Below are 13,420 nucleotides of genomic sequence, written 5' to 3'. Positions count from 1 at the left end.
TCCATGGATTTCGTGGTGGACCTTCCTCTTTCAGGTGGGTTCCGAGACATTTGCGTGGTAGTAAACCGTTTTAGTAAGATGGCCCACTTCATTGCTCTTCCCCGATTACCCTCCGCTCAAGGGTTGGCAGTTTTGTTTCTCTGCCATGTCTTCAGGCTTCATGGTTTACCCATGGACATTGTCTCTAATCGGTGTCCACAATTCATTGCCCGTTTCTGGAAATGTTTTTGTGCCTCATTAAATATGAAACCCTCTTTAACATCTGGGTACCATCCACAGTCTAACGGACAAACTGAACGTGTACATCAGTCATTAAAACAGTATTTATGACTATATTCGGCCAAACTTCAGAATGATTGGTCTGAATTTCTTCTTTTGCCCGAGTTTGCCTATAATAACTCTTGTCATTCTTCCACCAAGGAGTTTCCATTATTTTCGGTCCTGGGCTTTCATCCAATTCTTTTTACCCTCATTTTCCAGTCTCTTCGTTGTCCTTAACTTCCCGTCTCAGAATGATTTGGAAAAAGGTTCACCTTGCCCTTAAGAAGGCTGCCTTCCGAGGAAAGAATTTTTCAGATAGGTTCCGACGCCCATGCACTTTTAAGGTGGGAGATAAGGTGTGGTTGTCTACCCGCAACATCAAGCTCCGACAATCCTCGGCTAGATTGGGACCCAAATTTATTGGACCGTTCCTTATCGTAAAGAAGGTCAATCCAGTTGCTTTTCGGCTACGCTTGCCTACATCACTCAAAATTGGCAATACTTTTCATTGTTCCCTTCTGAAGCAATATATTTCTTCCAGGAGATTCCCTCGGAAAACTTCTCAGGGTAGACCTCCGGTGGATGTTCAGGGGCAACAAGAGTTTTTGGTGGAGAAGGTTTTACATTCCAAAGTTTCTGGAGGCCGGCTGTATTTTTTGGTTCACTGGAAAGACTATGGCCCGGAGTGAAGGTCTTGGGTCCTGGATAAGGATCTACCTGCACCTAAACTTAAGAAATTATTCCATCAGGAATTTCCTCAGAATCCCGGCTTTAGGGGTTCTTTAACCCCTCCTCAAGGGGGGGTACTGTTAGGTGAGGCGGTCCATGGCGCCGCTTGGTCTGCTTCCGAGCGACGCTCATTGCCGCCGCACCTTGCTCGCTGCCCGCCGGGTCCCTGGCAATGCTAGGATGCCGGGCGTCCTCAGCCGCCGGGTCCATGGCATTGGGGACGCCATTGGTGGACTGCGTTTCCCATTGCCAGATAAGACTGATTAGTTGTTCGTGCAGCAGGGCAGCTGCATGGCAACTATTAATTAGGGTCTGGGGGCTGGTCTTGCTGGCCCTCCTGTCATTGGCCAGCAGGGCCATTTTATGGGAGCCAGCACACTGCAGCCTCGCCGGTGATAGCTTCCTGTATGCTGTTCCTGCCTTGCAAAGTTTGTTCCTGGTCTGCTGTATCTGGTCGCTCCTGCTCCCTGTGCTCCTGAGTCCTGGAGTTCTGAAGCCGGTCCTGGGAATCCTTCCAGTCCAAGTGAACCTTTTGCAGTCATCTGGGGGTTCTTGCTTATTGGGGTTCTCTCCCGGTTTCGTGAGTTGCGGCTTCTGCCGATGTTGCAGCCTAGGCCGCTTAGTCCTTGCGTTTGTTTTGTACTGGTGTTTTTGCAGAGGTTTCATATTTTCACTGTCCTCCCCGGTACACAATGGTGCCGTGTGGGGTGTGGACAGTGGTATCTTTTGTTGTTCTTTTCCTTTGGCAGTGTGTCGCACATATATTTAGTTTTAGGGTTGTTAGTAGCCCCTAGCCTTCTGTTTGCTTTAGTCAGAAGTCCCCTTGTTATTATCCTGTCTCGGTTCATGCCTTGTCTCACTCTAAGACCTGGGGGCATCGGAGTTGGGCAGACCTAATCCGCCCTACAAAGGCGGCTGCCATGGGCCCAAGAAACCATAGTCATGCAGGCGTGAACTGACCACACGGGTAAAACAATGGAGGTAGGGTGCTAGGGGCTATTTCCATACCACACCTTTTTTCAGCATCACGTCCTGGTGCTCTGGACTCACTACGCAACATCTCTCTTGTTCTGAGCACCAGGAGTGTAACAAGTACATAAGTCTCTGCACTTTGACATAATTCCTGGGAAGGCCTTAATCATGGAATATCCAGTTCATTTTGATAAACATTATCTTTCCACATTTTGAGAAAGTAACCCCAACACCGATCACTCACAAGGTTCCCGACTGAGCTGAAAACGCTCTCTGAGTACAAACTGGAAGGTAGGCAGCTTAAGTAATGCAAAACTAGTTTGTTCAAGGGCCTACAAAATTGCATTATTTCCATTCCAGTATCAAAGGGACTCTATGACAAGTCTATTTTTTTACGGTGTCTTGAAAATAATCATCCACCATTCTTTGGATGGTGATTGAAGCAGATTGATTTATGATAGAAGTGTCACTAATGTGGGGCTATTCTTTAGATCTGACCAGATGTCAATATGTTGGATTGACTTATCTGCATTACCACTGGATGAAATACACAGCATACATTTTAAACCTAGGATCAAGCATGGTTGCTTAAAATGTAGTGATCAAATTTCAAGATATTGGCAACCCATGAATCCTGGCAAAGTGAATAAAGTACTTGATCTACAAGTCCCTCATACTTTGCGGATTTGATTTGTTAATCTCCTTTTTCAATTTCTCCAGCTGATTTTCCAAAAGACTAATTGGGGGAATTGCCTTACTCAAGCTAGCATTGTCCGCACTCACTTCACAGGTAGCTACTGCAAAGGGTTTCAGTACCATGCACAAGAGAGAAAGTTCTCTCCACTGTGTTGGGCTAAGGTACATTCCCCCTCCTCTCCCAATGTCATGGCTTGTTGTATAGCTATGGATGGCTTTTTACTGTTCCTCCATCCACTGAAGCATATAAAAAGTAGAGTTCTAGCTTGTTACCACCTTTTGCTTCAGTGGATGGCAAGGCAAAATAAACTGTTCTTGCAGGTGCTGCATTCTCATGCATGCTGTTGATGAATGCTGAAAATGTCCTTACATTTTTCAGGACACAGCATTACCTACACGTCGCTGCCATTTTAAAAAAAAAAATCTACCACTAAGTTGATCATGTGAGCAAAACAGGGGATGTGTTGGAATTTACCCAGCTGTAATGCTTTCACAATATCTGGGGCATTATCAAATATCACAAATCTTGAAAAGAGTCCAATTGGGGTAGGCCATTTTTCTCTAACATTCCTTAGTTTTCTAAGAGATTGTCAGCCATATGCCTCATATTGAATTTGCTGATATACAGTATCCTGCCCCTGATTGAGCTGCCATTGTTTATTGGGTACTGCTTCTGCTGCTGCTTAAGGCAATTCTCCCACCCAGTGGGCTGTCAAAGTCATGTAATCTTTAGTTTGCCCACTACTGATTGTCTGCATATCTGTGGTTAAGAGGACAGTGAATGACATTTTGTAGGCCAATAATTAAAAATGTTTTAACATCCTAGTGCAGCCGAGGAATTTGTTTTTAGTTTAAAATGGAACCAAGATGGAATTTGGTACCAGGGACACAGGACCTCAATTAATTGTGTAAAACCCACTGCATTAATGGTGGATATTGGATGCAGATCTATTACTTGCTAAGCCATGATGGTATCAGTGATCTGCTTTGTGATTGGGTGAGAGCTGTCATACTTGCTTCCCCATGCAAATGATTGTTTCACAGTCAATTTATTTTTTACAAAACTACTGGTAGTCTTTTTGTTACCCTTCTGGGATAAAGGACTACCCTAAGCAGCAGCAGGCCTAGTACTCAAGTATTCTTCTGAGAAATCCTGGAATAGGGAGGAGTCAACTAGCCTTAACAAATTGGATGCAGGACTACCTCTGATGATTACTGAGGATATTAAGGATGAAGGTGTTAGCAGTGGAGATTGCAGGTGCTGGGATCCAGATGAGAGAAGGGAGTTAGCTGATGCTTGACTGCTTGTTGTTATTTTTTGGCACCAGCTTTTGATGTAATCAATAACTTGTCATGAACTTTCGACAAATGATGTGACAGTGTGGAGATTGCTAAATCCTTAATGTCCCTACCTCTACTTACTGTGGTTCCACAAAGGCTACAGATGGCTTGATAAATGTTGTCAGTATTTGGGTAAAAACAATTCCACAAATCCATCTGATGTGGATTTGTTGGTGCTTTGCCCAGGCATGATAATAACCATATTCAATTTTTTTTTTGCCAAAAGCAGCTTCAACTGTTGTCTGACATACACAAACAACATCCTCGACATTCACATTAGAACCAGCGTCAGATACACAAATTCCCCCCTCACCCTCTTGATATTCCACAGTGGCATCCTCAATTTCCATGTTATCAGCCATATAACTGCTACTCATCCCCACATTTGCTGAGGAAACAGAAATGGTGGAACTCAGCTTCTCTACAAGTACAGTTCAGAAAATTCATGCTTACACATAGAAATCTTGGAAACACTTAGACTCTCCTCGGGGATTTGTGTTTCTGAATGCACAGCTTGTTCTACTGCCTTATGGTTTATCAGTTTTTTTTACAGCTCTTCTAGATTCTGAGTGAAAAGGTCTTGCATCATCATGAGTGACAGAGGAAGATGCCTCACTGATAGTTGCAGAACCACAATTCAGAAATAAAGGCTAAAGCCTGAGCCTTTCCTTGCCACTGAGTGTGGGAAATGGCATGTTGGCAATTTTATGTACAGTATTCCAGCACCAAACCTTCTCTTTATAACATGTGTATTTTTCTTTTACACTGTATATTCAGTTTTTTTTATGCCCTTGAGTAGCAGCTTTATTAGATGATGTTACTGGACTAGCATCATCATCGTGACTGGTGGCAGCAGCTACTGCACTAGTATTTGGTTGCTCTTCTCTAAACTGTTAGTTATCCATTTGTCAAATCACAGATTACTGTGTGGATCACAGGGATTATACTGTAGATGCATGTGAACAAGGCACACTTGAGTAGTGCGCACCAATCAACCAGTCCAAAACAATACATATGTATTTTTTTTTTTAAACATGCAGCTTGGTTTGAACTGTGTGGATTACAGGGATTATAGATGCAAGTGAACAAAGTGCACTTGAGTATAGCACAGCCAATACAACAGAGTACAGCTCAACACACAGTGGCGTGCTCCTATGTACACATTGACTATGTCATGCCTAAAGTTAGAGGCTTACCTGAGGAAGCCTCAGACATAGGGGCAGATATGTAGTTGAAATTGGGTGGCTGGATAGGGGTCCTAGACATGTAAACTACCCTTGGAGCATTCTGTCACGCTCTGTAAAAGTTTGGGTTCCAGCAACCGAGTTTTGGCTGAAGGGACAGATAACGGTGAGGAGAGTAAACGAGGTGGCTGAATGTAATTCCCCCTTATGGGGTGGAAGCCAAACTAAGTGTTAACGTTGGCCAGAGGGCATAAAGAAAAGGAGGACTTTGTAGGAAGATAACTGTAGTTTTAATGAATAATCAGGCTGTACACGAATATTGGAGCAATTGAAGAAACTGGAAGAATTAGACTCTGTGGTTAAATGTATTGAAGAGTGAAGCTTAAGAACTTCAGTAAAGAAGAACTGAAGACTGTGTTTTATGATAAAATACGAGGCTGAAGAACTTAGACTTTGAAGAAATGAAGACTGTGGTTTGAAATAGAAAGACGAGGCTGAAGAACTTGGACTTTGAAGAAATGAGGACTGTGGTTTGTGATTGAAAGACGAGTCTGAAGAACTTGGACTTTGAAGAAATTAAGATGTCTGCGGGAACAGCCGTTAGCACCTGGAGCTCCTCTATGACCTGGGATACCGTGAGCGCTTCCATGAGTGGCAAAGGACTTAGACAGCAGGACTGCAGCAGCATTTAGGTAACCAATGGATGAGAGCAACCAGGACCAGGGAACCAGAAGTAACTTGGGAGCACAGAGCTGGAGAACCTTTCACAAGGAGGTTACATGAAGCACTGGCACTCTCCTTCTGATCCAGCCTCCTTTTGTAAGGGGAGAACATGCAGGATTGGCTGGACACAGATTGGGAACTTCATTGGTAATACTCTGGTCTCCAACATGGCTGCCCCCAGCACAGAAGACATACTTAGTTGTTAGCACACAGCTTTAGCCAGCTTCTATATCTGACACACTATACTGTGTCACCACTAGAGGACCTTACCGCAGCGATCTTCGCCACAGCGCCCGGCTCTCCAGACCCCTGGCCCTTGGTAGCCACACATCCGTCCAGAAGGACCCGCCGCCAGCAGCTCCCTGCCACCGCAGCCACGCCAACCAGCAGGATGGTAACCCATGGGAGAACCCGCCAGAGGTAAGGCTCCGAAGCCTGTCTGTACCCTCCCTTTTTAGGGTGGGCTCTGAGTACCCTTGTGCTTTCATCAGATTCTTGGTATGATTGGCCCGGGCTAATCTTGGAGCATGGACGTCCTCTTCAGAAACCCAGGACCTTTCCTCCGGCCCATATCCCTTCCAATCAATAAGATATTGGAGATGACCATATCTATTACGATAGTCAAGGATCCTATGAACTTCAATTTCTTCTCCCTGAGCAGCTTGCACCTTGGGAGGTCTAGGGAGCGCAGCCCAAAAACTGTTCATTATGAGAGGCTTCAGTAAGGAGATGTGAAATGCATTTGGGATCTTCAAGTACGCAGGCAATGTCACTTTGTATGCTATTGGATTCAATACTTTTTCAACAGGATATGGTCCAATGAATCTGAGTGCAAATTTCTTGGAAGGGACCTTGAGTCTTAAAGTTTCGAGTAGAAATCCAGACTTGATCACCAACTTTAAGACTAGGAACAGCCTTCCGTTTCCGGTCGGCAAAAAACTGTATTTATTGGACGTTTTAAGCAGAGCCTCATGAACTTGTTTTCACATCTTAGTGAATTGCTGAAGAGCTAACTCTGCGGCAGGAACTTCGAGAGATTGAAAAGCAGGAACACCTGGATGAAGTCCATAATTCACATAAAAGGGTGTGGAATGAGTAGCAGAATGGTAGAAATTATTGTGAGCAAATTCAGCAAATAGAAGATAGTCCAGCCAATCATCCTGAGAAGAAGACATGAAGAGTCGTAGAAAAGTTTCGAAGTCTTGGTTCACTCGCTCAGTCTGGCCATCTGTTTGGGCATGGTATACATAAGAGAAATTTAATTCTATTCCAAGAGCTGAACTCAGTGCTCTCCAGAATTTTGCCACAAACTGAGGTTCTCGATCAGAAACTATCTCTTGTGGAAGTCCATGTAACCGGAAGATGTCTGATATGAACATTTTTGATAGTTGTGGAGCGGTTGTAAGACCTGTGAGTGGGACAAAGTGCATCATTTCGGAAAATCGGTCCACAATGACTCAAATGGTGTTTCGTCCTCTGGAGACAGGTAGGTCAGTTATAAAGTCCATGGAGATGTGTGTCCAGTGTGTTTGTGGAACCGATAGCAGATGAAGATGACCTGATTGTGATCCTCTAGAACTTTTATGTTGGGCGCGCTTTGGGCAGGCAGCTATAAATTCCAAAACATCCGTCTTCAGAAGAGGCCACCAATAGGAGCATTCAATGAACGTAAGAGTCTTGAGGCTACCTGCGTGTCTCATACACGGTGAGGTATGAGCCCACTTGAGCAGTTTTTTCTTGAGTTCTGGTACAACGAAGATTTTTCCCGGTGGCGGAAGTGGAGTAGTACGAGTTGCAGCAAAGGGGGACGGATCTAGGATGAATAGTCTGTCTGGAACATCTGTGGACTCATCTGAACTCAATGAATGAGAGCGTGCATCTGCTTTCCGATTAAGAGACCCTGGACGATAACTGAGCTTGAAAAAAAAATGTGAGAAGAACAGTGCCCACCCTGCTTGTCGTGGGTTTAAACATCGGGCGGTCTAAAGATATAAAGATTTTTGTGATCTGTGGTTACTGAGATTGGGTGCTGAGCTCCTTCCAGTAAATACCTCCACTCTTCAAAAGCAAGTTTTATGGCAAGCAATTCTTGTTCTCCAATGGCGTAGTTTTGTTCTGCCGGAGAGAATCTTTGGGAAAAAAAAGCACAAGGATGAACTTTCTGATCCTCGAAGTACTGGGATAAGACAGCCCCCACTCCTACTGAAGAAGCATCCACCTCCACCTGAAAAGGATAACTGAGATCAGGTTGCCGAAGGATAGGAGCAGACATGAAGTCCTCTTTTAGAAACAAAAAGGCTTTTAGTGCCTCACGTGGACAAGCTGCTGAATTAGACCCTTTTCTTGTTAGTGCTGTAATCGGGGCAATGATGGAGGAATAATCTTTAATAAACTTTCTATAGAAATTGGCAAAGCCTAAAAAACGCTGGATTTCCTTCAGAGTGGTTGGATGGGTCCAATCTCTGATTGCTTGGACTTTGGCAGTATCCATCTGTAATTCTCTCCCGTAAATGATGTAACATAAAAAGGGCATGGAGGGAACCTCAAACGTGCACTTCTCTAGTTTACAAAAGAGTACATTTTCCCTTAGACATCTCAAGACTTCTCTTACTTGTTCCCTATGGACTTTCAGATCTTTGGAAAATATTAGAATATCGTCCAGATACACAACCAGGCACTTATAGAGGAGATCTCAGAATAACTCGTTGACATAATTCTGGAAGACTGCTGGAGCATTGCATAAGCCAAAGGGCATCACCAGATATTCGTAATGCCCATCGCGAGTATTGAATGCAGTCTTCCACTCGTCTCCTGTGCGAATGCGTGTAAGGTTATAAGCAGGTCCAATTTGGTAAATATGGTAGCCCGCTTTACACGGTCAAATAATTTGGGAATCAAGGGCAAGGGGTATCTGTTCTTAACTGTAATTTTGTTGAGGCCCCGGTAGTCGATGGAAGGCCATAGGCCCCCGTCCTTCTTAACAAAAAAAATCCCTGCCCCGGCTGGAGAAGAAGAGGGGCGAATGAACCCTTTAGCCAAATTCTCCTGTATGTACTCAGACATCGCTTGTGTTTGTTGGAGAGATAAAGGGTACGTTCGGCCTCTGGGAGGTGTTTTACCGGGCAGTAAATCGATAGGGCAGTCCCAACTTCGGTGGGGAGGCAAGGTACAAGGTATCCTCCCCTTGCTTGCTCAACACATCCAGAAAGGACTGATAGGCATCTGGGAGATCAGTGGAGTGTAGGGTAAACAGTGACTTGATGATGGATAAACAGCTTTGAGAACACAACTCCTCCCCAGGCGAGTACATCCGTTGTTTGCCAATCCAAGCAGGGGTTGTGTGTCACAACTGGGGGTTGGAGACCGTGACTGGGAGCCTCAGTTGTAGGGGCTGACAGGTATTTGTGGAACCTGGAAATCGCGTCTTCTGCTTGCTCTCTGTCTGATAGAGTGACGTAGGGGGTCTTTTTAATTTTATCCACATAGCAATATTTGATCTCGTAGTCCTGTAATAAATTGTGTATGTACTGGCTGCTGCTGTCCTGCGGGAGGTTCCTGATCAAGATCTTCCTCCGGTTACCGAGTTTCCACTTAGTTGTGTCCAGCCTCCTGGCGATCTCCGTGGGCGCCAGCTTAGGCAGAGTCCCGGGTCTCTCTCCCCAGCGGCCGGGAGTAGCAACCACAGCCGGGGCCCCCGGGTAGAGCAGGGGTAGCCCGGTGCCCTGTACCGCCATCTTGCTGCGGCTGCCTCGCTCGGTGTGTGCAGGCGGGAAGGGGCCGGGGATCTGCACACTGGAACCTCATGGATGACAGTGGAGATCACAGCAGACATGAAACGCCACACTGACAATCAGTAAACTGGAAACACAGGAGCGGCGGCGGAGGCCGCAGAGGGCTGCAGTAGGTGAGGTGACATATGAATGCTAACAACATAGCTGAGAACCGGGCCTAGGACGTGCATCCAGAAGGGAAAATGGTGTTTCAGTACCCGGATCGTGACATTGTGCTCCTGCAACCACGTGGATACTAGGATAATTTTTTGAGAGGCTTTTGGAATTACCAGGAAAGAGATAACTTCAGAATGGAGAATACCAATTTTCATCTTTAGAGGAACTGTACGGTGGGTGATGATCCCTTCAGGGATATAACTTCCGTCAACCGCGGTGATAGAAATAGTTCGCTTCAAATGAGTGGTTGATATTTCAGACTGTCGGACTAAGGCGGAAGTAATGAAATTTTCTGCAGTTCCTGAATCCAAAAGTGCTATAACATGAAAGGAGGTAGAGGGAAGTGCCAGACATACCGCGAACAGTGATTCCTTCCTGGTAAATTGGTTGGGAAATGCTCCTAGCTTACCCGGTCATTGAATACAAGACTTAACAAAGTGGTCGGCCACCCTACAATGCATGCAGAGGTTTCCCTGTCTGCATCTTTGATGTTCCTCATTGGTGAGACAGGAATGGTTGACCTGCATGGGTTCTTCAGTAGATGGTGAGGATGGTCTAGGAGTGGGACAGGCCCAAGGTTTGGGTCAAAGGCGCTACTTTAAAAGAATTAGTATATCAAAAGAGAAATATAATATACATCACATGCAATCTTCGTAGTCCTTCGTTAATTTCTTTCTATTGTTCCAATGATTACCGGATGTTTACATGCAAAAAAACAAAATTGAACAATAAATGTGTAGTAATGTTTGTAATGAGGTCAATTTCTGTGAGTTCTCCGGCGAAACAGAACCCTATGTTGTGAAGATTTCTTGATAGTAGATAAGGATAGTTTCTCACCACCACTTCATAAAGGTTTCTTTTACACTTCTGATCATAGCATATGAAGCAAGCTCTGTTCAATAAAACGTACCACACACACCTTGATAAAGACCTTGTGTCGAAACGGCGTTGGTGATACCAGACAGTGTTTTTTTCAATTCTTCTCCATTCATACCATTCCAAGAGTGATTCGTCTGTTTAAAGAAACCGCTATGTGTGGAATTCCATCTGCTGAAAAGTGAGTGTGGTACGTTTTATTGAACAGAGCTTGCTTCATATGCTATGATCAGAAGTGTAAAAGAAACCTTTACGTGTATGGTGATATATAATTCTAAGTGAGTCTTGGTACGTTTACCTATGTTTATGAAATGGTGGTGAGAAACTATCCTTATCTACTATCAAGAAATCTTCACAACATAGGGTTCTGTTTCGCCGGAGAACTCACAGAAATTGACCTCATTACAAACATTACTACACATTTGTTGTTCAATTTTGTTTTTTTGCATGTAAACATCCGGTAATCATTGGAACAATAGAAAGAAATTAACGAAGGACTACGAAGATTGCATTTGATGTATATTATATTTCTCTTTTGATATACTAATTCTTTTAAAGTAGCGCCTTTGATCTTCCTTCCATTTATTGTTTTTCACTTGTTACTTGTGTGATCTGGATTTGGGCGGATCATAGGAAGGTTAGGATTGGGCTGCTAACTTCATTGCGCCAGAACTCATACATATCTATTTTTATTCCAAGGTTTGGGTCGCTCGAACCTTGTTCTCTCAAGAGAGCGCTCCTTGTATCTTAGATCAATCTTGTTACATAAAGAAATAAGCTGATTGAGCTTAACTGGCACATCCTGAATGACCAGGTCATCTTTAATTTTGACGGAGAGACCACTCCAAAAGGCGACAATGAGAGCCTCTTCTTTCCAGCCCACTTGGGAAGACAGAGTATGGAATTGGATCATGTACTGGGCGATGGAACGGGTTCCCTGATGCAGGCGCAGAATCTCCAAAGAGGCAGAGGTGGTCTGGCCTGGCTCGTCAACTAATTTACATAAAGTTGCTATGAATTTCTGGTAATTCGAGAGTATGGGATCACTTCTCTCCCATAAGGATGAAGCCCATTCCAGAACTGGTCTGGTCAGAAGTGAGATGATGTATGTGATTTTGGTCCATTCAGACGGAAAGTTAGATGACTGAAGCTCAAACTGGATCTCGCATTGATTGAGTAACCCTCGGCATTGCTTTGGACTACCGGCAAATTTACTGGGTGGCGGTAGTTGTAAACGAGGAACTGTAATCGTCACTACAGAATTGGGTGCAGCTGGATTGGAATCTGGAACTGGAGTCCGAGATGTGGAAATGGCTGTGTGAAGAGAATCCAAATGGTGTGGACATATTCTGCATGAACTGTACAATCTGTGCCTGCATGGCTTCCTGTTTATTTAGACGAGAATGAATATCCACAGAGGCATTGCCCCCGGTAGCCTGCTCACTTGCTGGATCCATTGGGCCAGTGCTTACTGTCACGCTCGGCGTAAGTTGGAGTTCTGACAACCGAGTTTTGGCTGAAGGGACAGCTACCGGTGAGGAGAGTAAACGAAGTGGCTGAATGTACAGTAATTCCTCCTCATGGGGTGGAAGCCCAGTTAATGTTGGCCAGAGGGCATAAAGAAAAGGAGGACTTTGTAGGAAGATAACTGTAGTTTAAATTAATAATCAGGCTGTACACGAATATTGGAGCAATTGAAGAAACTGGAAGAATTAGAGTCTATGGTTAAATGACTTGAAGAGTGAAGCTGAAGAACTCAGGTAAAGAAGAACTTAAGACTGTGTTTTATGATAAAATACGAGGCTGAAGAACTTGGACTTTGAAGAAATGAAGACTGTGGTTTGTAATAGAAAGACGAGGCTGAAGAACTTGGACTTTGAGGAAATTAGGACTGTGGTTTGTGATTGAAATATGAGGCTGAAGAACTTGGACTTTGAAGGTATGAGGACTGTGGTTTGTGATTGAAAGACGAGTCTGAAGAACTTGGACTTTGAAGAAATTAAGACGATTGCGGGAACAGTTGTTAGCACCTGGAGCTCCTCTATGACCTACAACCCCGTGAGCGCTTCCACAAGTGCAATGGACTTAGACAGCAGCGTTTAGGTAACTGATGGATGAGAGCAACCAGGACCAGGGAACCAGAAGTAACCTGGGAGCACAGAGCTGAAGAACCTTTCACAAGTAGGTAACATGAAGCACTGGCACTCTGCCTCTGAGCCAGCTCCTTTTTGAAAGGGGAGATCATGCATGATTGGCTGGACACAGATTGGGAACTTCATTGGTAATACTCTGGTCTCCAACGTGGCTGCCCCTAGCACAGGAGACATACTTAGCTGTTAGCACACAGCTTTTGACAGCTTCTGTCTGTGACACAGTATACTGTGTCACCACTAGAGGACCTTACCGCAGTGATTCCTGCTGCAGCGCCCGGCTCTCCAGACCCTCGGCCCCCCGTCCCTTGGCAGCCGCACATCCATCCAGAAGGACCCGCTGCCAGCAGCTTCCTGCCGCCACAGCCGCACCAACTAGCGGGATGGTAACCCGCGGGAGCATCCGCCGAAGGTTAGGCTCTGGAGCCTGACACTTTCACCCAAAGGCAATACCGGAATGACAGAGGATTTGGTAAAAGGTAAGTCTTTTATTAAGCACACAGGTAAGTCAAGCACAGCGGCAGAAGGTAGTATATTTAAA

This window comes from Pseudophryne corroboree, chromosome 6 (assembly GCF_028390025.1).
Source record: "Pseudophryne corroboree isolate aPseCor3 chromosome 6, aPseCor3.hap2, whole genome shotgun sequence".
Classification (NCBI taxonomy): Eukaryota; Metazoa; Chordata; class Amphibia; order Anura; family Myobatrachidae; genus Pseudophryne; species Pseudophryne corroboree.
Note: the sequence above shows the minus strand (reverse complement) of the source record.